Source organism: Cupressus sempervirens, chromosome 11 (genome assembly GCF_028749045.1).
Source record: "Cupressus sempervirens isolate cs-2001-9-10 chromosome 11, ASM2874904v1, whole genome shotgun sequence".
NCBI classification, from domain to species: domain Eukaryota; kingdom Viridiplantae; phylum Streptophyta; class Pinopsida; order Cupressales; family Cupressaceae; genus Cupressus; species Cupressus sempervirens.
In genome coordinates, this window is record NC_143128.1 from 68973193 (window position 1) to 68999591 (window position 26399).

Below are 26399 nucleotides of genomic sequence, written 5' to 3' on the forward strand. Positions count from 1 at the left end.
CATGAGCCTTTACATGACTTAAAAGCAATAAAAGAATGAGAAGGTAAGAAGATAGAAACCATGAGATGATCTGAGAGTCTCTCAAAGCTTGAAAAATGGAAGCTTGACCTTCTCTAGGTGTTTCTAGGAGTTGAACTAATGTCAAAATTTGTTTTTGATGCATGAAATGCTCTAAATTAGGAACTAGTAGTTAACTGTCGACACACTATTGCTTACTCAAAACTGTTGATGCAACTCAATAAAAAAGCACATATGTGCACTTGTGCACCTATGCACTTTGGTGATAGGACCCAAAAATCCAAAAAATCTTCTAAGTTCCAAAACTTTATTTCCAACATCTGGGTTTTCTTTCCCTTTATACCAAAATGATGTGTGGATGTTTCCCTTTGAAATTTTAGATGGTAGAGGTAATTTCTTGAGGAGCTAATTTGTCTAAAGCTTCATACTTTACCTTCACTTCCCTATGGAAATCATAAAGTATGACTTGTTGGGCATAGCTTGGAACTTGAAAGTCATATGTTTGAGTGTGATCTTAGCTTCTACAGAAGTCAAGGAAGCTATGGTAATGTTTGGGACCTTAGGGGGCCTCTAGATGTTTTAGATATGCACACATGTGCACCTTTAAAGACAATTCATTCACCAAATATTTAAATTTATGCACCTGCGTACATGCACACCTTTAGGGAATTGTACAAGGTGCTCAATTCACAAAAAAATGAAAGTTCTCAGTTTAAAAATGGTTTTTGGGTTTTTTCTCAAATGAGATTTTAGAACACTCTTGTGTACTTATTTTAATTTTTTTGATGATTTAGGCCTATTTGTGTACTTGTGTACTTTGCTCTTCAAAACTCATAAAATTGCACACTTATGTACCTTCACACATGCACACCTTCTAGAGTCCTTCAACTTATGCATATCTCAAAATTACAATGTGCACCTTGTGCACATACACCCCTTTCACACTGCACACCTAGCACATATGTGCACCTTCTAGAGGCAATTCATTCACCAAATATTTAAATTGTGCACCTACAAACCTTTAGGGAATAGTGCAAGGTGAAAAATTCACCAAAAAATAAAAGTTCTCATTTAAAAAAATGGTTTCTAGGTTTTTCTCAAAAGAGGTATGGGAGCACTCTAGTTTAATTATTTTTCCATTTTTGATGATTTAGGTCCATTTGTAGCCCAACATTGTCATATACTTGAACTCTTCCTACTTCTTCTATCTAAAATCTCAAGGTGTCTATTTTGAAAATGCATATGCAATACCATGGATATTTTTGGTGCTATGGATGATGAGGATTCCATTTTATCTGCACAAAGAAGAAAATATTAGTGATCTTATGTCAAAAGACCCAAAATAGGATTCTACAGGACTCAGACAAACAAAAAATTCATGTCAAAACTACTCAGACAGGCCTAAAAGTGAAGTGTCTCCGCAATAGCTAGTTTTGCGCACTAGCACACCTAACACACATGTGTAAGGTGCATATGCGTGCAAGGTGTGCTAGTGCACACCTTGTTTTCCTTTTAAGTGGATAAGTGTATAGTCATGCACTAGCACACAAACACACCTTGAATAGGTGTCCATGGTGTGCAACTATTCACATGCACATCAACATGTTTGTGTAAAGTGGGGTTGGGTGTATTGACTTTGAGGGGAAGCCTTGTGTGCACCTCCAAGGGTGTGCAGATGTGCGCATCTCTAGAGCTAGGTGAAGTGTGATTGTGCACATACACATGTGCATATGTGCACACTATATGCACTTTAAAGTCTAATCCTTATTTTTTCTTCTCTCTAACTACTTGGTCCTTCGTGGTCAGCTGCAGGGAGGGTCCAAAATAACTAAGGCTTTGAATTAGATGCCTCATAGGGAATTTTGAAACTAGGGAGTCCCCATTGTGTTACTCAAAATGGGGTGTACATTATGAGGCCACAACAAATAGCCCCAATAAAAGGGAAGAAATGACAAAGGCATTTCTTCATCAGCAATCATTCTTTTAACATGCTTCAAGTGATAACTGGATTTCAAATATTTCAAGTAATTTTCAAGTTCTTTTAAAATCAAAAATTTGGAATCTTGAATTTTTCTATCTCAATGTGTGTTTAGTGTATCAATTTCTTTTGACATCTTGAGGTGTAGTCTATCATGAGTATCTACAAAATTGGAGAATATCTTTACGTCGACCAATCCATTCTTCAAGAATCCTCATAAACTTGTTTGTCCATCACTATTTGACTAGATGAGAGAATCCATTCTGAGGGCTCTTGGCAAGTTATTAGTTCTTTCCATTTAGAGTCTTTGGTAAACTTCTTTAGCTTTCTTCTTGGTACTCACATGTTTCTACTTGATTCTTCATTAAAGCATTTTCATAGAACAGGATAGCCATTTTGGAGTGCAGATCCCTACATATTTTATTACCTTTTACAATTGTCTAGAATCTTTAGATGTAACACCTTTGTGATTCTTTTTTTCTTTCTTTTGTACCCTAACCACACTTAGACTTTGTGGCCAAGGTATTTGTGTTGTTTACCAGACCTGTACTTCAGTTGACAACTCTTGCATTCCTCTTTTGATGAACTTTAAGGAAACTCTCATGCCAAATAGTGATATTACTAGTTCTTTGAATAGACCTTTTGCGTGAATTGGTAAGTTTTGAATTATCCCTCACTACTATCGACCTAGATTCGAAAAACACATAGATATTCAATTTTTTAACTTGTAAAGTGTTGAGAGTTATCAATCTGTAATTCTAATTTTAAGACTAGAAGTCCTCCACAACTACAAGAAACACCTATTTTCAGTTGGTACAAGAAAAAAAATCATCTAAATGCTTTGACAAAGAAATACCTCTTCCCTAAAGTTGACACTAGTTGGGATGGGCCACATGTTGGGAACAACCCCAAAAAGACAAACTGACTTCCTAACTCAAAGACTAAAAAAGAAAAAGAAGCAAAATGTAAAAAAAAAACCTAAACAAAATAAATTTGACACAAAGGAAACTAACACCTAACTAAAAAGAATAAATAAATAAATAAATAACAAAAACATATATACAAAAAACTCTAGATAATAAGAATGTGGGGTGGTTGTCAATAGATTTCTCATTTTTTGCAATAATAATAACCCAACCTATATAGTTCTAAAAAATGTTGACTTTTCTTTGTACTCAAAAAAATAAAAATTGGACAATCTTGGTTCAAATTCTGGGTACAAGTTACACAAAATTAGAACTTGTGGTAATGCTCCATGGCTATGATTAATCCACAAACAAGTTCTCTTACCTTTAACATCATATTCAAATTGAAAATCATCAAACTAAGAGGGATAATGGGAAGATATCACCTAATCTAGCAAGTTCCCCACCATAGGGGTACACTCACACATTGTAATTTCTCCTTCTAGTGGTCTTATCTCATGGTACACAACTCCATGTAGACAAGGAAACATTAACATCACTAATGTAATATAGCTATCATAACAAGGCCTAAAAGATAGAACATTGTGTTTATGGCCCCTATTATAACCACCATTAGCCTTAAACCATGAATTGTTACCTTTAGGCTCCTTGGGACTAGAAAAATCAATCATCAACCTTCCTTTTGAATTATAGGGATCTTTAATATCATTAATCAAGGTGTTTTCTCCCTCATATCCCAGAGAAGCATGTTCAAAATCATACTTACCCTCCATTGTAATCTCCCAAGCTAACCAGAAATTAGGACAACTTACTAATTCTAAATAAAACTTGAAGGGATGAACTTTGCATGATTTTTTTTTCATAGCTTGATATATGCATAGAATACCCATAAATAGATATTTCTTTAGTCAAGCTTAAAACCAAATTAAGCATTATATCCATCTCATCTAATGGCATATCTTGTTTTGAGGGAGGTATCATATCATTATCCAATGTGGTGTCAATATCACAATATGAAAGCATTGGTATCTTCTTCTTGATAAATTTGTTATTCAAAAATATCACCAACCTTGAGATCTTCTATATTTCCATTATTTTTTGCAACTTTGGGAATTTTTTCAACACCATGGAGTTTTGGAACTTCAAAATTATGTGCATCGTCAAAATTTCTTGGGATATTCACACTTATTACAACATCAACACTTGAAATTTCTTCATTACTTCCAACAATTTCAATAGCCATATCTATTTGCACTAACACATTAGACACTGCATCTTGGCAACTAACACATTCCAGTTCTAAATGAATCCGTTGATGGAGGCGACAATAGTTAGGAAGAAAAAGGATGTCTGGATTCTGATCTTCTCCAAGATACTTCAAACTTCTTTCTATTTTATCCATAAAACCTTTCAAAACCTCATCCTTTACATGTAATTCATTTTGAAGTGTCAGGGTAATGTTGGTTGAAGCCTCATAATGAATTGGAGTATTAGAGATCTACATGTCTAGAGGAGTAGGATGAAACCATGGAGAGACATAATCCATTAGAGACTCTTCTTTGCTTTTCAAATTTTGTGTGTTCATATTATTGCTGCAACAAAAATGTATCCTAGAGGATCCATGCTCTTTCTCTTCATTGAACGGGAATGCAAACTTCTCTTGATCATCTTCATCATTTTTTCCTCCTAAAAATTTATCATATGATTGAAACACCATTGCACTAAGTTGCAAAGGTTGTTCCTCCATGATTTGGGAAGGCTGATTTGAAACATAATTGTACCCATATCCATTTTCATTTGGACTCATACCTGTAATGCCATTATTCTCATTGTTGATGTTATCATAAGGGCCATAATTTATGCCCTGATTTTGAGAATAATTGTTTTGGGAAAAAAGTTGTCTTGGATAATTGCCTTGGTTTATGGAGGAATTCAACTTTATTCTAATTAGTTCATTGGATAAAAGAGACATCATATTCTTCATGGCCTCAACCTCACTAGCCATATTGTTCTCGAGTTTAGGAGGTGGAGAAGTCTTTTTCTCAAAGAATATAATATTTTCATGCTCATACCTTGAATATGTAATTGTTAGCATTGGAGCAACAATAACCTATTGCAGTAAAGGTACATGGTTCAACAGAGGGGCATTTGATTGGGCATAGTAGATGCTCCTTCTAGAAATGGTGGTATCACTACTGTATTATTCAAAGTGAAGGAAGATATCAATTTCCCTCCACCATGGGTATCTACCTACTTCATGACTGTAACAACCTCTTTGAAGACCTTTTCAATGGTATCAATGCCTCTACGTAGGAGCTTTCTTATAAAAATAGAAGTTAATGAATCCATTGTTCCCAAATAGATTTGGATGATATCCTCTTATGGTATAGTGTAAGGAAACTCCATTCTTTGATACATCCTATAGAAGTGATGACTAAACTATGAAATAGTCTCATGGGGATCCCTCTTAATTGAGATGAACTGATAATGTAGGATAGTTGGATCAATATAGACCTTGAATTGTGCCAGAAACTTGCTCTCAAAAGAGTTTCAATCACTTATTAATGTTGGTAGCATATTAAGGTACCAGTTGAATGTTGTTTCCCCCAAAGTGTAAGGGAAAAGGTCACAAACCATGTCCATATGTTGAATCTAGTTCTGAATATAGATTTACTTGAAAATTTTAATATGATCTTTTGTTGTTCTTGATTCTCCATAGATGAACCATGGGAAATTTTTTAAAGATTTTTGGGAAAGTCATGTAACAGACCAGTTAGGTTCAAAGGTGAACTTTGGGCATTGAAGAAAGCCATGGTGCATAATGATGGGAATGTGTGAAGTAGAATGTAGAGTAGATGGTGATGATGAAATTTTCAATGTGAATGGGTGGAGCCTAAGTATCCCTTTATCATTGCGGGGCTTGCAAAAAATGACTGAGTCCCAAGAACTCTTGCTTATCAAGTGAAGACCTTAAAGCTTGCTGAAATGTAGATGGTGGCTTAGAATCTTTATGTTTGTGTTTACTATGAAAATTGCACCTCTAAAAAGAACAACTGTGCACCAGCATACTTGCACACCTATGCACCTTTTGAGAGTGATAGACTTGGAAAATTTCAAAAGTTCTAAAAACTGTAGAATTTTTAAATAGCAACTTGGGTTTTTGGGAAGAATGGTTAAAGGCCCTCCTTCTAGCACAACTTTTGTTGAGTTGTCATTTTACACGATGTTGAATGACAAGAATCCTTTCAAACTCCTCTCTTTAAAAGATGATCGAGAATCAACTCCAATGTTCTTGGTGATCTTGTAACCTACTAAAATTTATTTAATTGAAGCTAAATGTGTATGGTCACAAGTAGGCCTTTTCTAGTTCAAACCAATTTTTTGATAAGTTGTTTGATTTATTGTTGTTTCAAAAGTAACTGCAAAAGAAATATATTTTTGGTAATTTTTGTTTTATGATGGATGCAATTTATTGATGCAACTATATGAATTCCTATTTTAATAAAGTGCTAGAAAAGAAACTAACAAAGATAGGATGATGAGAGACCAAAGAAAATAACTTAAAAGCGAAATTCCTAATAGACATAAACCATAGTAACAACATGTTTGCAAATTAAATCGTCAAAAAGATCAAGTAAGAAGCAAATGAAAATAGGAGCAGTGCTTCCTCAATTTCACTGATGTGATCATTAATGGGAACTCAATAATAATTGAAAGATGTTTCATGTTTCATCAAATTTAAAGGCCACAAAAACTAAACTCATGCGAGATAGGATCCTATGTAAGAACAATAGGTGATCTTTTCTCAAATTCATTATGTCAGAAAAAAATGTTAATAAGAAGCCAACACCAAAACTAAAATAATGCACAATCATAATAATACAATAAAATCATTGGCTCCATTATTATTTATGAATATGCATTCATAAAAATAACACTCCAATAGGAATAACTACACTTAGAATGAGAGCATCAACAACATATATTATTGCATCAAAATAATAGCTTCGAGTACATATTACATCCATGTATTTAAAATAAATTCTCTTCTCCTTTTGTGTTAGGAGTGAGATCTCTTCTAATGTAAACATTATGCTAAAAACTAATAAAATAAAGCTAACTGCATAAAAATCAACTCTAGGTAAATGGTGCTAAGTATGTTTCCACCCTTGTTTATATAAATTAATAGGTGCATGAGCCTTTACATGACTTTAAAATAATAAAAGAATGAGAAGATAAGAAGATAGAAGCCATGAGATGATCTGAGAGTCTCTAGGAGCTCTTAAAATAGTAGTTCAACCTTCTATAGGTATTTTTGGGAGTTGAACTGCCGTCAAAATATGTTTCTAATAAACAGAATGCTCTAAATTAGGAGCTAACAGTTAACTGTCGGTGCACCTCTATGAAAAGCACACCTATGCACTATTAGGATTTATCCACAGACATAAATAACAATTACATGCAAATATAAACAATATTAGAAAATAATATATCACACAGAAAAGAACACAAGATACCAAGATTTAACATGGTTGACCCAAACCTTGGGCTATGACGTCCACCAAATAGCAAGTCCAATATTATTACAATCTAGTGATTACAATCTAATTACAATCTGTAATCCCTTATAGCTCAATACTGCTACATGAACCAATTTTTGCATCACCTTATGGAACAATCCCTAACCATAAGCCCTTTTATACAAGTATTTTTCCTACTTTAGGGTTAAAATTAGTTACAACATGTCGGCCATACATTGACAAATATAAACAATATCCAATTGGCAAATAGTAGCCCAAAATTTTGTACCATTGGGAAATAATAGCCCAATTTTTTTTTTTGGGGGTGATGCCCCAAGCCCAAAAGAATTTATGAAGTATGTATAGTACTTTCCTAATTAGTCACCGCAAAATAAAAATCTCCCACTTGGAGACTGATCAAACTCCACACTAGACAACAATATTCCACTTGGAGACTAATCCTGTAGCAATACCGCTACTACATGGGGCTCCTACTAGATCAAACCACCTTGAACTTTGTTGTTCTTTTATTCTTGTTTAGTCCAGAAGACCAACCAAAGCTAAAGAGGAAGTCAACTTCTCCCTTGTCACTACCTTTGTAAAAATATCCATTGGATTACCATCTATATGTATCTTATCTAGCTGTAACTATCCATCATCCAAAACTGACTGAGTGAAATGGTACCACAACTGTATGTGTTTTGTCTTTTTATGTAGAGCAGAATTCTTCACAAGATGAATGACACTCAGGCTATCTGTAAATAGATAATTATCCCTCTAAGGGTGTCCCAATTCTTCCAAGAAGAACTAAAGCCATATCATCTCCTTGGTTGCCTCTTTAGTAGCAACATACTCTACCTTTGTAGTGGATAAAGCATTAACCTTCTGTAACCTAGAAAGCCAACTCATAGTTGCCCCACCAATAGTAAATACATAACCTATAGTACTCTACCTGGTATCAATATCCCTTGCAAAATCTGAGTCAACATAGCCTTGTAAGTCAGTAGTAGAGGCCCCAAAGTGTAAACACTTACTAGATGTTCCTCTCAAATATTTGAGAATCCATTTGTCTACATTACAATGCTCAATTTTGGGATGACTCATATACTTGCTAATGACTCCCACTACATGTGCAATATTTGGCCTTGTACATACCATAGCATAAATCAAGCTTCCTACAGTTGAAGCATAGGGTACCTTGGACATCTTATCCTCCTCTTCTTGTGTCTTGGGACACATCTCCTTAGTCAACTTCAAATGACCATGTAAAGGTGTGCTGGCAACTTTAGCATTCTCCATAGAGAAACATTGCAACACCTTCTCAACATAATCAACCTGAGATAGTGTCAATTCCTTGTTCAACCTATCTCTACAAATATTCATACCAAGGATTTGTTTTGTTGCCCCAAATCCTTCATAGCAAATGCATGTGCTAACTGGCATTTCAGCCCCTTAATGTGATCCATGTTAGACCTAGCTAAAAGCATATAATCAACATATAAACATAAAATAATGTAGTTGTCATCATCCAACCTCTTAAAATAAACACAATGATCTAAATGACACCTGCTATATCCATGCTCATGCATAAAATTATCAAATTTTAGATACCATTACTGAGGTGCTTGCTTCAAGCCATATAAACTTTTCTTTAATCTGCACACTAAGTTCTCCTTACCTTTGAACTCAAAACCCTGTGAATGAGCCATATATATCTTTTCATCCAAATCACCATGAAGGAAGGTTGTTTTAACATCAACCTACTCCAAATGCAAATTTTTAGTAGCCACAATACATAAAATAGTATGAATAGAAGTCATTTTAACAATAGGAGAGAATATCTCATCAAAATAAATGACTTTTTTTTCTGCAAATCCTTTTACAACTAATTTGTAAACCCATTTATTCTGTAAAGCCCTTTTACCTATAGGCAACTTGCATAAATCCCATGTCTTATTTTTCAGCAAATATCCATTTTGTCTTTCATTGCAGACTCCCACTAAATCTTAGTATCCACCTACATAGCTTCATCATAACATTTAGGTTCACCAACATCTGTTAGTAAAATAGAATACAAAGAGGGAGAAAATCTTTCTAGAGGTCTGATTAGCCCTGTTTACCATCTAACATTTACTGGTGTGAGTGGTATTTTTTGTTGTGGTTGTTGCACATCATGAGGTATGTTTGGAACATCATCTTTTGGAGTATCATCTAACACTACATAATCATTTTCTTTCTTCTCATGTTGTTGCAACAGATCTTTGTAAAACACTTTCTCATTGAATATTACATCCCCGCTTCTTACAATTTTACTATTTTTAAAATCCCAAATCCTATAACCAAATTTATTAATGCCATATCCAAAAAATACACATTTATTTGACTTAGCTTCCAGCTTGGTTCTATTTTTAGAATCTATATGAGTAAATGCTTCAAAACTAAAGGTTTTGAGAAAAGAACAACTCACCTTCTTAGCAGTCCATGCTTCCTATAGAATACTATAGCCCAAAGGAGTAGAGGGACCTCTATTAATCAAATATATAGTAGTATTAATAGCCTCCACTCACATGTGTAAGGGCAACCCAACATGCAACCTCATGCTCCTTGCACACTCCATTATAGTCTTTTTCATCCATTCAACCACTCCATTTTCCTATGGAGTCCTTGGAATAGTTTTCTATCTATGAATACCATTATTAGAGCAATAATCTTCAAATTCATGACTACAATACTCACCACTATTATCAGATCTGAGAAATTTTAATTTCATACTAGTCTCATTTTCAACCAAGCATTTCCATTTCTTAAAAGTTTGAAATACATCAGATTTTTGTCTAAGGAAATAAACTCATACTTTTCTAGTTGCATCATCAATAAATTTAACATAATAATGAGAGCCATTAAGGGAAGATACTTGAGCCAGTCTCCATACATCGGTATGTACAAGCTCTAATTTCTACTTTTTATTTTCCTTCACAGTCTTCACAAAACTCACTCTCTTTTATTTTCCATACACACAACTTTCATAGAAATATATATTAACACATTTTAGACCTAGTAAAACATTCTTTCAATTTAGTACTTTCTCACTCATGTGCCAAAGTGTTGTATAAAAATCTATAGTAGCTATTTGTTCTCCCTACTAAACTACAACAATTGTTCCTGAACATTCATTTTTCTCTGAAATAATTAAAGCAGAAGGAACAATATGAATTGTACAAATATATAATGTGCCTACTTTCACACCTTTTTCTACTACAAGGGAACCTTTTGAAACCTTCCAATTTTTATCATTAAAATTGACTACACAACCCTCATCACTGAGTTGCCCTGCTAAAATTAAATTCCTACTCAGCCTTGGAACATGTCTTACCTCATGTAGCAACCAATGATTCCCATTTTGCAACTTAATCTTAACTTTTCCCTTTCCAACAATTTGACAAGGTTCATTATCCCCCAAATAAACAAGTCCAAAATCCCCTTGGGCATAATCAATGAAATAACCTCTATGAGGCGTAGAATGAAATGAAGCACTAGAATCTAAAACCCATGAATCATCAAAACTTTCTAAAGACAAAAGCAAAGCATTCTCTTTGGATTTGTTATTTACCACATTTTCCTACTTGTCTCTATCTAGGTTATCTCCTTCATTTTTCTTTTGAGTCCAACAATCTTTCTTTATATGCCCTAGTTTCCTATAGTACCAGTAGTTGTTCGGTCCTCTTGATTAAGACCTCCTCCCCTTTGACTTTCTTTTTGATTTCCCATGATTTCCAAAATTACTTCCTCTCTCAGTCATTTTGCCTTGACTTTGTGCATTCAAAGCACTTCCAGATGTAGATCCACCTTAGAATTTCCTATGAGCTTCCTCACTCAAAATAACATCGATCACATCATCAAATTTTAGGATAATAGATCTAGGAATAAAATTACTCATAGCCATTACCAAGCCATTCCAACTTTTAGGCAAAGAACATAAAGTCAAGAGAGCCCTAATTTTTTCATCAAAATTGATACCCATAGAAGACAACTAACTAGTAATAGTATTAAACTCATTTAAATGATCCATAACAGATCCACCTTCTGTCATTTTCACATTAAATAGATGCTTCATAAGAAATACCTTGTTTAAAGCAAAGGGCTTTTCATACAATTTCGCTAGGGTTTACATCAACTTTTCTGTTGTCTTCACTTTAGTAATATTAAATGCCATCGATGGTTTTAGGTATAATTGAATGCTTCCAAGTGCCTTTCTATCCAAAAGATCCTAGTTTTCATTTAACATAGATCCCTAATTCTTGGTTTTGCCTTCCAATGGCTTCCATAAATCCTTCTGATAAAGATAGTCTTCCATTTGCATATTCCATAACTGAAAGTTCTGCCCATTAAAATTGTCAATCCTTAGCTTACCCTCATCTACCATCGCTTCCACTCAACCATGAGACTTTCTTGCAAAGGATAAATAAAAAATAACCTCACTTTGATACCACTTATTAGGATTTATCCACAATCAGAAATAGTAATTACATACAAATATAAACAATAAAAAAAAAAAAAGATAACATAGAAAAGAATACAAGACACCAAGATTTAACATGGTTCACCCAAACCCTAGGCTATGTCCACCAAACAACAAGTCCAATATTATTACAATCCAGTATTTACAACCTGATTACAATCTATAATCCTTTATAGCTCAATATTGCCGCAATAACCAATTTTTTCATCACATTATAGAACAATCCCTAACCCTAAGCCCTTTTATACAAGTATTTTTTCCACTTTAGGGTTAAAATTAGTTACAACATGTTAGCTATACATTGGCAAATATAAACAATAGCTAATTGACAAATAGTAGCCCAAAATTTTGTGCCATTGGAAAATGGAAAATAGTAGCCCAAAATTTTGTGTCATTGGCGAATAGTAGTCCCAAAGAATTTATGATGTATGTATAGCACTTTCCTAATTAGTCACCACAAAATAACATGCACCTTGGTGACAGGACCCAAAAATCCAAAAAATCTTCGAAGTGTCAAAACTTGATTTCTAGCATATGGGTTTTCTTTCCCTTTGTACCAAAATGATGTGTGGATGTTTCTATTTGAGCTTTTGGATGGTAGAGGTGATTTACTGAGGAGCTAGTAAGTCTAAAGATTCATACTTTACCCTCACTTCCATGTGAAAATCATGAAGTGTGGCTTATTGGGCATTCCTTGGAACTTGAATGTCATAAGTTTCAGGGTGATCATAGCTACTAAAGAAGTTAATGAAGCCATAGTAATGTTCAAGACCTTGGGGGGCCTCTAGATGTTTTAGATATGTGTACCTATACACCTATTTGAAGCCTATACCATACCATAATATTCTAGGGCTAGGGCTAGGCCCCTAAAATAGACCCATAGAATTGATTGGGCTTGCCCATCAATTTTAGGCAAGTAAGTAATCTAAATTATAGAAAGTGGAGACAATTCATTCACCAAATCTTTAAATTGTGCACCTATGCTCCTTTAGGGAATTGTGCAAGGTGGTCAATTCACCAAAAAATCAAAGTTCTTAGGTTTGAAAATGGTTTATGCATTTTTCTCAAATGGGGTTTTAGATCACTCTTGTGTACCTATTTTTATCTTTTTGGGGATTTAGGCCTATTTGTGCACCTATGTACTTTTCTCTTCAAAACTTGTATAATTGCGCACTTGCGCACCTTCACACATGCACATCTTCTAGAGTCCTTCAATTTATGCATATCTCAAAATTACATTATGCACCTCGTGCACCTATGCACCTTTTGGAGAAAATTCATTCACCAAATCCTCAAATTGTGCACCTATGCACCTTCAACGAATAGTGCAAGGTGCTAAATTCACCAAAAAATTAAAGTTCTTAGTTTTTAAAATAGTTTATGGGTTTTCTTCAAATGAGGTCTGGTGTACTTATTATGCCCTTTTTGATAATTTAAGCCCATTTTTATCCCAAAATTTTCATAGACTTGATCTCCTCCTACTTCTCCTGTCTAAAATCCCAAGATGCCTATTTTGAAGATGCACATGCAATACCGTGGATATTTTTTGTGCTATAGATGATGAGGATGCCATTTTGTTTGTACAAAGAAGCAAACATTAGTCATCTTATGCTGAAAGACCCAAAAGAGGACTTCACAAGACTTAGAGTGGGGAAAATTGTGTCAAAACTAGTGAGATTGGCCAAAAACTAAAATTGCCTCCAAAATCTAGCTTTGTGTACTAGTTTACCTGGCACAGCTATGTAGGGTACACACCTTGTTTACATCTTATGTGGCTAAGTACATAGCCATGCACTAGCACACATGCACACTTTGAATAGGTGTACATTGTATACATGTTTGCAACTACATACATGTACATCAACATATTTGTACAAAGAGGGGGGTTATATTGGCTTTGGGGGGAAGCCTTGTGTGTACGCTTGAAGATGCACACCTTCGACGGTGTGCACATGTGCACATTTTCAAAGTGGGATGAAGTGTGATTGTGTGCACTTGGCACACATGTGCACTTCATGCACTATAGAGTCTACTCCTTGATTTTTTCTTCTCTCTAACTATCCAATCCTTCTCAGTTAGAGAATGGGGTTTGACCTAGACCCTAGAGAGGGTCCAAAATGACCGAGGATGCAAACTAGATGCCTCATAGGGAATGTTGAAACTAGGGAGTCTCCATTTTGAGACTCAAAATGGCATGTGCATTGTGAGGCTACAACATGACGAAGGAGGTGGCATGGGTTGGGATGACTTTGGTGAAGCATCTAATGATGATTACAATGATGTACCCCCTCTTGGGGTTGTTGGTGTTTTAAGGCTACAAGTTCTGACAATCTGTAACAGGGATACAAAATGAAGATAAAATCTAGAGGATTAACTATTTCCCATATTCAACATGAATTTATTTAGATATGGACCAACTTCAACAAATAACATAAGAGATTTCTACTCTTTAGGCTTTGCAAGGCCAAGGTGGGTGCACTTAGGGATTTAGATAGCTTATTCACTAATATTCCTTCACAAATTTATCCCTTATAGCTGAAAATGGTCATAAAACTTCTTAAAATATAATCAACTCATTCATTTACAATAGCTTACTATAACTCAAAGAAAGTTGTCACAATAAGTGAATGACTTGTAACTTAGTTCTTTATTATAGGAATAGAAAATTGATTTTGATTTAAATGTGTATTGTGTAACCATATGAATACATCAATTTGCATCAAAAATTTATGATTAATACCTTATCCATTGTTATATAGAGTCAAACTAGTAAAATATTAACTTATTTAATTGACTTTCAATTAAAGTCATTAACCCTAAACCTCATTCTTATGATATCTCTCCTATATGCCTAGAAACCCTATCAATTCATAGAAGCATTTACTTGCTTCCTTGAATTATAAGCAATAATGAAATGATATACAACCTATCCCAACTTCATTAAATTAAAAAAAACTTTATTCATTCAATCTCAAAGTAACAAGCATATGAAAGTAGAGACAAAATTTAGAGATATAGATATTCACAACTCCCCTTTTTGTATTAATATTCTTTGAAAATCATACATTACTAGATATATAAGACTCAAATATAACTCAAAATATGGCAAGCTTTGTCGTTCAACATTCACTGAATTCCTAGATTTGCAAATATCAAACAACGTACAATTGACACAAAACTTTGGACAGACTGTAATTCACATAAACACTAAGAATTCTACAAGACTTAGACCCTCACTCCACATCTTAGAAATCCTTTTATAGAAGGATTGCAACAAGCTTTAGATGGGAGGACACATGTCAAAATTTTACTTGAAAGAAAAAATAAAAAGATATTTTCCATTATTACTTTTCAAAGATTCGCTATATTCAATCAAAATTTGGGGATGCAGTTGCAAAATTAGCAGGTGATACTTTCCTCTGGTATTTTCATCATAAAACTATATGTTCTTTAACAACCTGCCACTCTCTTTTCCTTTTTCTTCACTTTGTCTCTTCTACTTTTAACTGTATCTTTAAACTACCTAGTCACTATCCTTGGAAGGTAGGACCTTTATCCCCTCTATAACTTCCCAGATAGCTATATTTGTGTCCAGATTAGGCTAGATGGCATTTTTGACACAACTTATTTCCTCAAGGCACTTGCTCCATTTAGCATCAGTTATAGCTTTAACTTCTGAAGTTATTTTACCCATCTCTGACTCTAGTTTATATAATATATCAATTAAATCATACACTACTACAATGTCAACTTCACCATTGCAATGCCAAAAATCTAGAGTTATTCAAGATTTTATCAAAGAAGGATGACCATTCTAGCCATTCCTTGATTCCTCCATCATTATCCAAAATGGTGGGTAGGTCTTCTTGTGGCAATGGCTTTCATCTTATTTTGAATTAACTAGCCCACAAAGAAACTATTCAATCTTTTACCTTGTGAATTAATTTTCTAACAATAATAACTTGTCCCGTTGTTAAGTCCTTCTTTTGGGGAAGAATGGGCACAAGGCTCTCAAAGAAATGGGTATATGGACCCCATGTGGTGAATAAAGGAGATAAAAAGGCAATTGCCTTAGAACATTTATATTCCTCTCCTTGTTAAACAAGAAAGTTGCTATGCACATTCTAAGAAACCAATTTCAATGCATTTACCTTATGAGTCAGCAAGTTCTTAATGGTTCAAATTTTAATCTCCTTTCTGGACTCTAACTCCTCTTCATCCAGTACTATGGCTTAACATGACATAGCCTCCATCTCAGGTACATGGTCCTCTACTTGTATACCCTTGTCTTCAATCTCTATAGAAGATTTGACAATGGTTTTTAATGCTACCATCTCATTTTTTAGTTGGAGGTTCTTTTGTTCCTAATATAGGTTTTCTTCATTTCCTCCTCATAGTGCCTCCTGGTCTTGATGTACCTCTCATAGGCCTTTTCCAACTGCTCCTCAAGGACATCAATTATGTTATTCCCTACCAGTGATCTTGAAGTTTGCAATCCATAACTCTGGCTTCTTGAGGTGGAATCGACATTCCAAAATATTACATTTCCCCTAGGGGAATCCTTAATCTTCATGAGGGTGTGCTTGTTTTTTTCTAGAGCCAAACTCCATATTGGCATGGTCTAGGCATCAATATTATATCTAGACCCTCTCAACTGCTCTTGCTGATTGTCATCTTCAAATGATATTGTTCTTTTTTGCCTCCTCTTTTGATCTAAAAAGAAAGAGGAATTGATATTCCATCCTAGGAAGACAATCATTACAATCCTTTGTATCATCTCTCTAGGCTCTTCTACAGTTAGAATTTCACTTGCAAAGTCATAATTTTGTATCTTTTGAACCATCTTAGCTACCACTTCATCATAATCACTAGGCTTCATTTGTAATGATATTTCATTATGTTTTAATTTAAACAAAAAACATTTGAATTTGTCAATTTTGATGAAACCTTCATCACTCATGAATTTAGTGGCTTCAATAATTTTTTCATCAATCATCTGAGCTTAAAGATGTAAATTTTGAGCCCTTTGCTCATCCTCATGGGCCTAAGAAATCAAATAGTTCCTCGTCACATTGTCAAAATATTGACTATTCCTTGGTAGGATTTGCAAGGGTTTCTATGTGGAATTTTGTGGAATTGCTACCATATTTTACTTCTTACTCCTCTATTGATCCCATTCTAAAATTTTAGCTTGATCCTCATCATCATCACTAACCTCTACAACAATATCCTTCTGATTAGAGGACTTGGGATCTACTCTATTTTTGATCTCTTTTGGCATTTGAGATGATATTTCATCAAAATTCTAAATGCACTTGTCAAACCTAGACCAGTAGTTTATTTATTTATATTATTATTTTCTACAAATCATTAAGGTCTGACATATAAAACTTCTAAATAGTAAATACAAAAAGGTAGATAGACTTTTTGACCTTTACTTTAGATAGATGGAAGAAATTGGAACAATGTTGCAATGTGTGTTACTAGTTAACATGGACAAAAGTTATAGTAATATAATCTAAACCTCAAGATACTGCAAATCCAAAAACTAAAATAGAAAAATATCTTATAATCTAAACTCAAGCTACACCATTCCTTCACACTTTGTGCCATATTCCACTCTAAGTGTATGAGAACTAAGTCCATATTTGTTTATGTCCCAACCACTGAAGTGACTAGATCTTTATTCTCTTTTCTTTTAGAAAATGAGTTATTTTTTATCATATTTCTATTAACATTTAATTGCAAAGAGTCATAGTGTTTCCTCACTTTATGATTGGATCTAATTGCCTAGTTATCATTCTTCTTCATAAGAGAATTTCCAACATAATCCAGCTTAGCTTTTTCACTTACACATGTTACATATTTTGGTTGCAATGAGTCCATATTCAGGATAGGATTTGTAGAAATTCCTAGTTCATTGGAATGTTTCTTATGTCCCAATTCTATGGGATGTAACTTATTTTGAGAATTTTTTAAAGGCTATGTTGATGTGTAACTGTCTCTCAATTTTAAAGCTAATAGTAAAGATGCAATAGTGTTGAAACATGAATGGCAAAGCAGATGACCAAGATTATAGCTAACCTTATTTTTGCTACAAAGAGCAGTGAAAAAATATGTGAAAATTGTATGGCTATTCTGAAGATAAGGCGATTCATTAGGAATTTAGATTTCATATATCTCTGTACTAATCTGGTAAGGATGTTACTAATAATAATATACTTTTTACCCTTATTTTCTTAGTGAAGAATTTTTTGACTTCTCTTGAGGTGAGATAACACAGTAGAAGATTAAGCAGCTTAAGCAGTCATTGAACATGTAGAAATGTTAGTTTAACCACTGCATAGAAAGTGTCTTTTTAGTTTCAAATGGTTGTATTAGACAACTAAAAATTTGATGGTTAATTTTGTTTATTAAATTTGAATGGGTATGTTGAAATTTTTTTCCAATGCAATCTAAGTCAACTATTTGAAAATTGCAATGAATTCTAGCATATACAAGAACTATTTCTCTATATATTATCGGCATCACAACAACCTTAATTTATAAGGACAACTCTCGCTACTCTTCGTGCATTTTTATGATGGATTCCTTTTGTTTATATCTTTGAATCTCCCCTAAATGATGGATCTACTTTTTTCATCTCTTGTTCAAAACTTACGACATCTCTAAATTTTACCATTCCCTCCCTACAAACATCTTCATTCAAATAATTTGCAATCAAATCCTCCTCCCATAAATACTTAGTTGGAGGAAGATTATATGCCCTCATCTTCTTTAAAGCATTTCTAACTACATTGTAGGGGTCATAGGTTCTAATAGTGGTAAATAGCAATTTGAAATTTCTTAGGAAAGTATCATTTTCCTCAATTGCAATCTTCCCTATATCAAAATCTGAAACTTTGCTACATCTACACAAAAATGTTCACTTTTTGGCATTCTTGCCTAGGTATTCTCTATTCAGAGAAATTAATTGCCAAAAAACCTCGATCAATCCTAGTCTCTCTGGAACATATTTTGGAAGAAGGTGAGGTGATTGAGGGGATCCAAAAACCCTAATGATAGTATAATCCTCAAAAAGGAAAATACTTCCCCAGTTATGCCCTATCTATTTTCCCTCATCAAAGCATAAATTGAGATTAACTACCTTTCTAACATTTCTAGGTATTCTTTCATTCAACAAGGTGTACAAAGTCATTATAAAAAGAAATAGTATTAGAATATGGGTAGAATCTTTTTCATACCCTTATCCAGAGTTGTATAGGAAATCTTTCTCCCCATTCCTCTATACACTCAAAGAAGCTCTGATTGAATAATTATACATTTCTGTACAAAATCAGATGCATGATCAAGGAGTAAAGATGAAACTTGAAGTTCTCAAATCTTCCCTCCTATTAGGGTATTTTTTAGTGGTGAATATTCATAATTTTGTGAATTTTAGATTTTTTTTGCTAGTAATTTGGCTAATAATTTATGATTTAATGCAACCTAAATTGCCACATTTTTATTAAATTAAGTTCTAAAATATTTAAAATCACTCAATATTTTAACTTATTAAAAAATTTAAACTAAAAAATTCACCACAATATTCGATACATGATTAGATTTGATTCAACTAAATATTATATATTATTGAAGAAATTAAAAGTAATTTACCAATAATTATCATAATTATTAGTTAGTTTAGGGATATATTACTAGTATTTAGTTTTCACTGTTGATTTAAAATATAATGTAATTATCCTCATAATTTCCATGAGATAAAACATGCTCAATTTTGTTTTGTAATATTCCATGACGATTAGTGAACTTCCTATTATTATTGAAATTTGCCAATATTTTCTACTAAAAAATAATCGCTAATGTAAATAATATTTAAAATTAAAAAATTAAGAGATTCAAGGATAAAAATAATATGGTTTTTCAAAATAATGAAAGATTTGCCAATAATTTATATCTTTTTCTGGAGGGGGGTTTCTTAAAGTTTACCCTGCCTCTTGTGTAACAAAAATTTCATCATGGATCCTGGTGATGATGTATATGACAAAATCATATTCAACATTTGTGTAGAGATCCTAAATATTTAAATCCATGATATAATGCTCACCAAGAGAATTCATGGTTCCATCTAAACCCAAGGCCTTATTCAAACTGGAGACAATGTTCTACATGGACCTCTAAAAGAACTTAAGAGGCATGAGGTCTTCTACCTCCTTCTTCTTTGGTATTTCTCCTTTCTCTTTCCTAGACATTAGGATATGTCTAGTCATGGCTCTACCCATGTAGAATCTCTTTTTATTCTTAAATTTTTTATTCAATTCATTCATCTTAATTGGTAACAATATTGGACCTCCCAAATCAAAAGCTTCTATAAATGTCTCCTTGTCTAGTGCCAAGAATATTTTTCTATATTTCCTATGGAAGGACTTATTGAATGGATTGTAAAAATTTATCAATGTCTTGACTAGGTCAACATCCACAAAGACCTTAGGCATGATTAATTTTCCTGATTTCCTAGCCTAAGGGTTTCAAATTGGAACCTTCTCCACCCTATTCATATAGAAATAAGAATAGTTCACTCCCATTTCTATCAGGAACCTCTTCATCTCTTCAAAATATGTAAGGATCTTTGAAAGCACAGTTATTAGTTGATTGTGCATTGGAAGACCCTCGTAAAATTTGCATCCATTCATCTATGAATGGGCTAGGACTTTTTTCTTTTGAAGAAGTCTCTTCAGTTATAACTTGTGCTATCAAATCTCCTTCCTTCTGTGCCATGATTCTAAAATATCACAATGATTCTGAATGTTGTAAACTAAAAATTTCTCAAACTCACTCTACAACTCAAACTTTGCTATAAAATTTTAAACAATTATGCAATTGGTAGTGAAAATATTCATTCTTATTAGAATTTATCTGTTTCTACAAAAAGAAGTGTGGCATTAATGACATTAAAACTAGCATGCTTGAGATCCTATTAGTCCTTGAAAAGCTGGCAATGTCTTCACTTTTTTACTATTTTTACTTCAAGCTCATACTTCCTTTTCTAGCTCAAACTTGGTCATAAAAATATATTTTATGCTTTAAAATTGAAGGTTGTGAAGAAGAGGTTCCTTTTTATCTTTGCTTCACAGTGGTTTATCATTCTTCATTTACTTTTGGCTTTGACCATGCAAAATGGACTATCTTTACCACTTCGTGGCTTTGTTACTTGCTTTTCTAACTTCCAAGTCAACCTTGCGATGTTGTGATTCATACCAATTACCACTTTGTAACTTTATTTCTTTACATTGAACATCTTAGCTTGTGAAACTATGATTCCTTTATTCTATCCTTTATCGCTTCTTCACAACTTTTTATCACTTTATTTTACTAACTACTACAAAGTGGCAATGATCATCAAACTAACCATATTGTATCATCATAGCTCTTTAACCCTTTATTTATTTAACCATGGTGAAATAGAAAAATGGTTATTTGACATCTTATTGCAAAATCGCCACTCACATTCCTAACAGTCATTTCAAACCTACAAAGTAGCAAAACCTTGATTTTGATTGTGTCTCCACTTTGCAACCAATTATGACTTAACATTTTTATCTCTTGTGAGGTTGTGATGATTCAAACCTTGACCCTTTTCCCCTCTTTGCAACTATTAATCATATAATACCCTTAAGCCGTGTGAAGTTGTGACAACTATTTCAATGTTAACTATCACCCTATTTTGTACCTTCACAACTCAAAACTTCAATTCATGGTTAAACCTTGTGATAGTGCGATGACCGCATATCATTTCTTTGAATCTTTAACCATAGATCATTATTAACTAGATGTGATGAAGTGATAACCCTTAACTTAACTACCATTTTTTCCTTTTGTGGCTTCAAAACTACAAACTTTAACTTGCCTCTTAACCCTATGAAATTGCGATCATAAGCTCTTGCCACTTTGCTACCTTGACCTTAAGACAAATTTAATCTCTTGCAAAGCTATGATTGCTTAAACTTAAATGTCATAGCTCTTTGTCACTCTTTTCCAACTTAAAATATCTTAACTTCTTTTTTACTCATGATGTTGTGATAACCATTTGAAGTTAACTATTACCTTGATCACAACCTCAAAACTTTAAGATTTAGCTCATCATTTAACCCTGTGAAGCTACAATTTTGAGCTTCTTTTGCTTCGCCAATATAATCATAGGTTAACCTTAATTGTCAGTGATGAAGCAATAGCCTTAAGGTTGACCACCATGTTTATATCTTGCAACATCGTAACTTCAAACATTTTAAGCCAAAATAAAGCTGCAAACATGCAATCTATAGTGAATTGCTCCTTTGTAACCCAAACTTGAAGATTAGCACTAACACTTGTGATGTTGCGATGACCTCTGTCTTGACTACTTTCTATCTACCAAAATAGTTAGTGATCATAATTTGAAATGATGGGGCGATCAAAGCAATGTCACAACATCGCAACTTAAAAGAACATTGGGGGCATGACTTATAATAGATGAAAATGATTGAATGCACATGGGGATATAAAGAGTTAACATATAACCAATATTTTTATGTATCCCTATTTGATATTAGATGACAATTTATGAACATTTCAACAATATATAAGACATGACCATTGCTAGAGGGTTTTTTATGAGTAAGACATTTTCAAAAACCCTAAGCAACTAAAACAAACTTTCTTCCTGATTTTCAAAGGATATCACAAAAAATTTGCTAGATGAAAATCAAGCTATTAGGGGCTAGCTATGTGTCATGCTCAATGATGACATCAATTAGTGATGTTGTTGCATGAAGAGTTTGTAAGTCCATAGACTCCTTGACAATTGTGGGGAGCACAACATGAATCAAAGGTTTTTTGGCTAAATGCTTCCCTTGCTTTGGTTGGGTGACTCTATGGCCCCTAGGTCTATCATGTATAGATCCCCTCCCTCAACCCTAAAACTAGTAGAAGTCAAAGTAATTTGGCTTCTTTTTGAGGATAAAATCACAATATAATTTTCTCAAAAAATATACCGGCACCTCATTATTATTATATGGTAATTAGTCAAATACCATATACCACCTATCCCAAAAATCTAATTTGATTCCCATATGAGCACATTAATGAATATGAAATCAAAGGGTGGTTTCCTCTAGATGGAGGCTAGTATCGGGATTACTGAAAATAACACACATGTCACCTTTTTTCTATGTTTGTATCTTTCACTTGGTCAGAGGATAACCCATCCACATAATATGCAGGGCATCTATCCCTCCATGAACCCCATTTAGTCACCTCCTTAGTCACCTCATAGGGACTAATGGCCATTTTTTCTAATGTGTCAGCTAGGACGGAGTGGTGGCCAAGACTAGAAGACCTCAACCTACGAACCAAATCAATTATCTTGGCACTATTTGGTGTGAGACAACTAACAAGGTCTTCTTGAATATAGTTCACATGATCTAATGGAATTTGTGGAGGCCCTAGATGTACGCAATGTCAGTTGTTGAGGGGCAAGCATTTGAGGGTTTTGAGTTTGAGACTGCCCCTTGAGAGTTTTGTGGTTCATTTTGAGGTTTTTGTTCAAGGTTAATGTACACTTCTTCCATAGGAGGTGGCCTTTAGTTTCCTTCTCATTTACTGAGTCTAGATGTATCTTATTATTAAATGATTATAAAAAACAAAAATCAATAAAAAAAGTCTAAAATAGCAAGATGAACCCACAATAATGGATTCCACTTTTGTGGGACGAAGAAAAAAACTTTACAAAATGTGCTAATCACATTTATCATTTGTTTGCACGAACATATTAAGCATGTTCATAGCGAACATATATTATAATAGTGTTCACAACAAACATATTGTACATTTATTAGGTATGTTTGTAGTGAACATACCTAATTAATATGTTTTCTCCAAACATATTTTACAATGACTGCGAGAGTTTAAAACATTGTTTTCTTAATTTTACTGTTCATTTTTACAGCCTGTTGATTTTGACTTATATGTTGGAGTGAACATGCTTGACCCAGTTAGCATGCCCCATCATTCTCCTACAGGTTTCGTTATTGCACTATTTTAGGTATGTCTATATTTTATTATTTGAATGTTTTTAATGCATATTTTAATGTTAATTTAATATTTTCATTGTTTATTTATGTTACTTAATTCTATTAATTTAACGTTTATAATTATTTTTTTGTGTATGTTAATTATATATTAGAAAAAAATTAATATAGCATTAGAAAACAAATTTAGAAAAAAAATAGTGTTAAATTAGATAAATATTAGAAAAACAATAGTTTAGACTATTAGAAAAACATTAGAAAATATTAAAAAAATGTTAATTTCTAGAATATCATAACATTAGAAAAAACATTACATAAAAAATATTACAAAAACCATTACATTCAAATATTAGTTTTTATTAGAAAAACATTATAAAAGCATTACATTTAAATATTACAAAAATATGTTAGAAAATATATTTAAAAAAAATTAGTTTGGAAAATATTAGAAAACTATGAGAAAATATTAGGAAAAACATTAGAAAATATTAGAAAAATATTAGAAAAAACATTAGAAAATATTTTTAAAAATATTAGTCTTGAAAATTAGAAAATATTAGGAAAATATTATAAAATATTAAAAAACCAATAGTGTAGATTATTAGAAAATAAAATTTAGAAAAATATTAGTTATATTAGAAAAAAAAAATAGTTTAATTAGAAACAAATTTTAAAGAAAAATATTAGTTTTATTATAAAAACATTAGAAAAAATAAATTTAGAAAAATATTAATTTTATTAGAAAAACATTAGAAAATATATTTAAAAATATTAGTTTGAAAAGTATTTAGAAACTATTAGAAAATATTAGAAAAACATTAGAAAATATTTTAAAAAATTATCTTCTTCAAAATTAGAAAATATTAGAAAAGCATTATAAAAATATTAAAAAACAACAGTGTAGAATTATTAGGAAAACATTACTAAGTGAAATATTAAAAAAATGTTAATTTCTTGTACAATATTAGAAAAATAAATTAGTATTATAACATTAGGAAATATTAGTATTTAACATTAAAGAAAATAAATTAGTATATATAACATTACAAAATATTAGAAAAAACATTAAACTTGTATTATTAGAAAAAAATTAGAAAATAAAATAAAAAAACAAATTAGTGTAGAAAATTAAAAAATATTAGAACGAGCTAGATTTGGACATAACCCTAAAACTAACTATAACCCTAAAAAATAACACTAACCATAAACCCAACCCTAACTCAAACTCTAACCCTAATTTCTAACCCCAACCCAAACTCTAACCCTAATTTGAAAACTCTTTAACCCTAATCTTTAACCCTAGAGTTCCATAACTGAAATGAGCTAATGTAACCCTAGGTTGAACCGTAACCATAATCTAATCCAAACTAAATTTAACCGAAACCCTTAGATCTCTAACCTAAACCCTAATCTAAATCAAACCCTTAGATCTAATTTCCTAGCTGAAAACTCAAACATTAATATTTACTTCTTTACCCTAGAATTTCTTTTTAGATAAAATGCTAACCAAACCCTAATCTTTAACTCAAACCCTAAATTAATAATCTAAATTGAAAGTTCCCTTTAAATCAAACCCTAACTTGAACCAAGTTTAAGTAAATAATGTACAATCATAACCCCAACCAAACCCTTTAAAATCTAGTTCACTCAAACCCTAATCTAGAAATCATTTGAACCCTTTAGATCAAACCCTAATCTTTAACTCAAATCCTAATCTTAATAGATAACTAGATAACCCTAGAACCTAACCCTAATCGTAACTGAAATCCTAATCTTTAAATCCTAACTCAAATTGAAACCCTAATCTAACTCAAGTTACCCTAGCTCAAACCTTGGAATGAAATCCTAATCAAATCTGAACCTAACACAAACCCTATTAATCTAACCACGTAAGTTCCTATAAATCAAACCAGGTAACCAAACCCTTAGATAGATCTCTATTTATCAAACCCTAGAATCACATGTGAGGTAATCTTTAACTTTCAGAAAACCCTTTAATCTAAATCATTTGAACCATAATCAAACCCTTTATCTAAGTAATTTTACCATTGAGTATACTTGCTAAATCCTTTATAATGTTAACAAGTGAAGATTAGACCTCTTCATATAGTGGTTGTAAGAGAAGGTGACTTGAGCTATCCCTTTTACAACCCTAAGATTAACTAAAATTTTACTTTCAAGTGTATGAAAAAATTTAATTTAAAATGTAAGATATAAATGAACAAAAAAATCTTCAAATAGATTCATGTTTCATGACATTCCAAAAATATATTTTTCATTAACCATGGTAATCTAATGGATTCCAAAATATTTTTCCTACTCCCTCCAAACAATAGAATAGCTTTAGAAGACTAATATGTAAGAAGGAAGAAG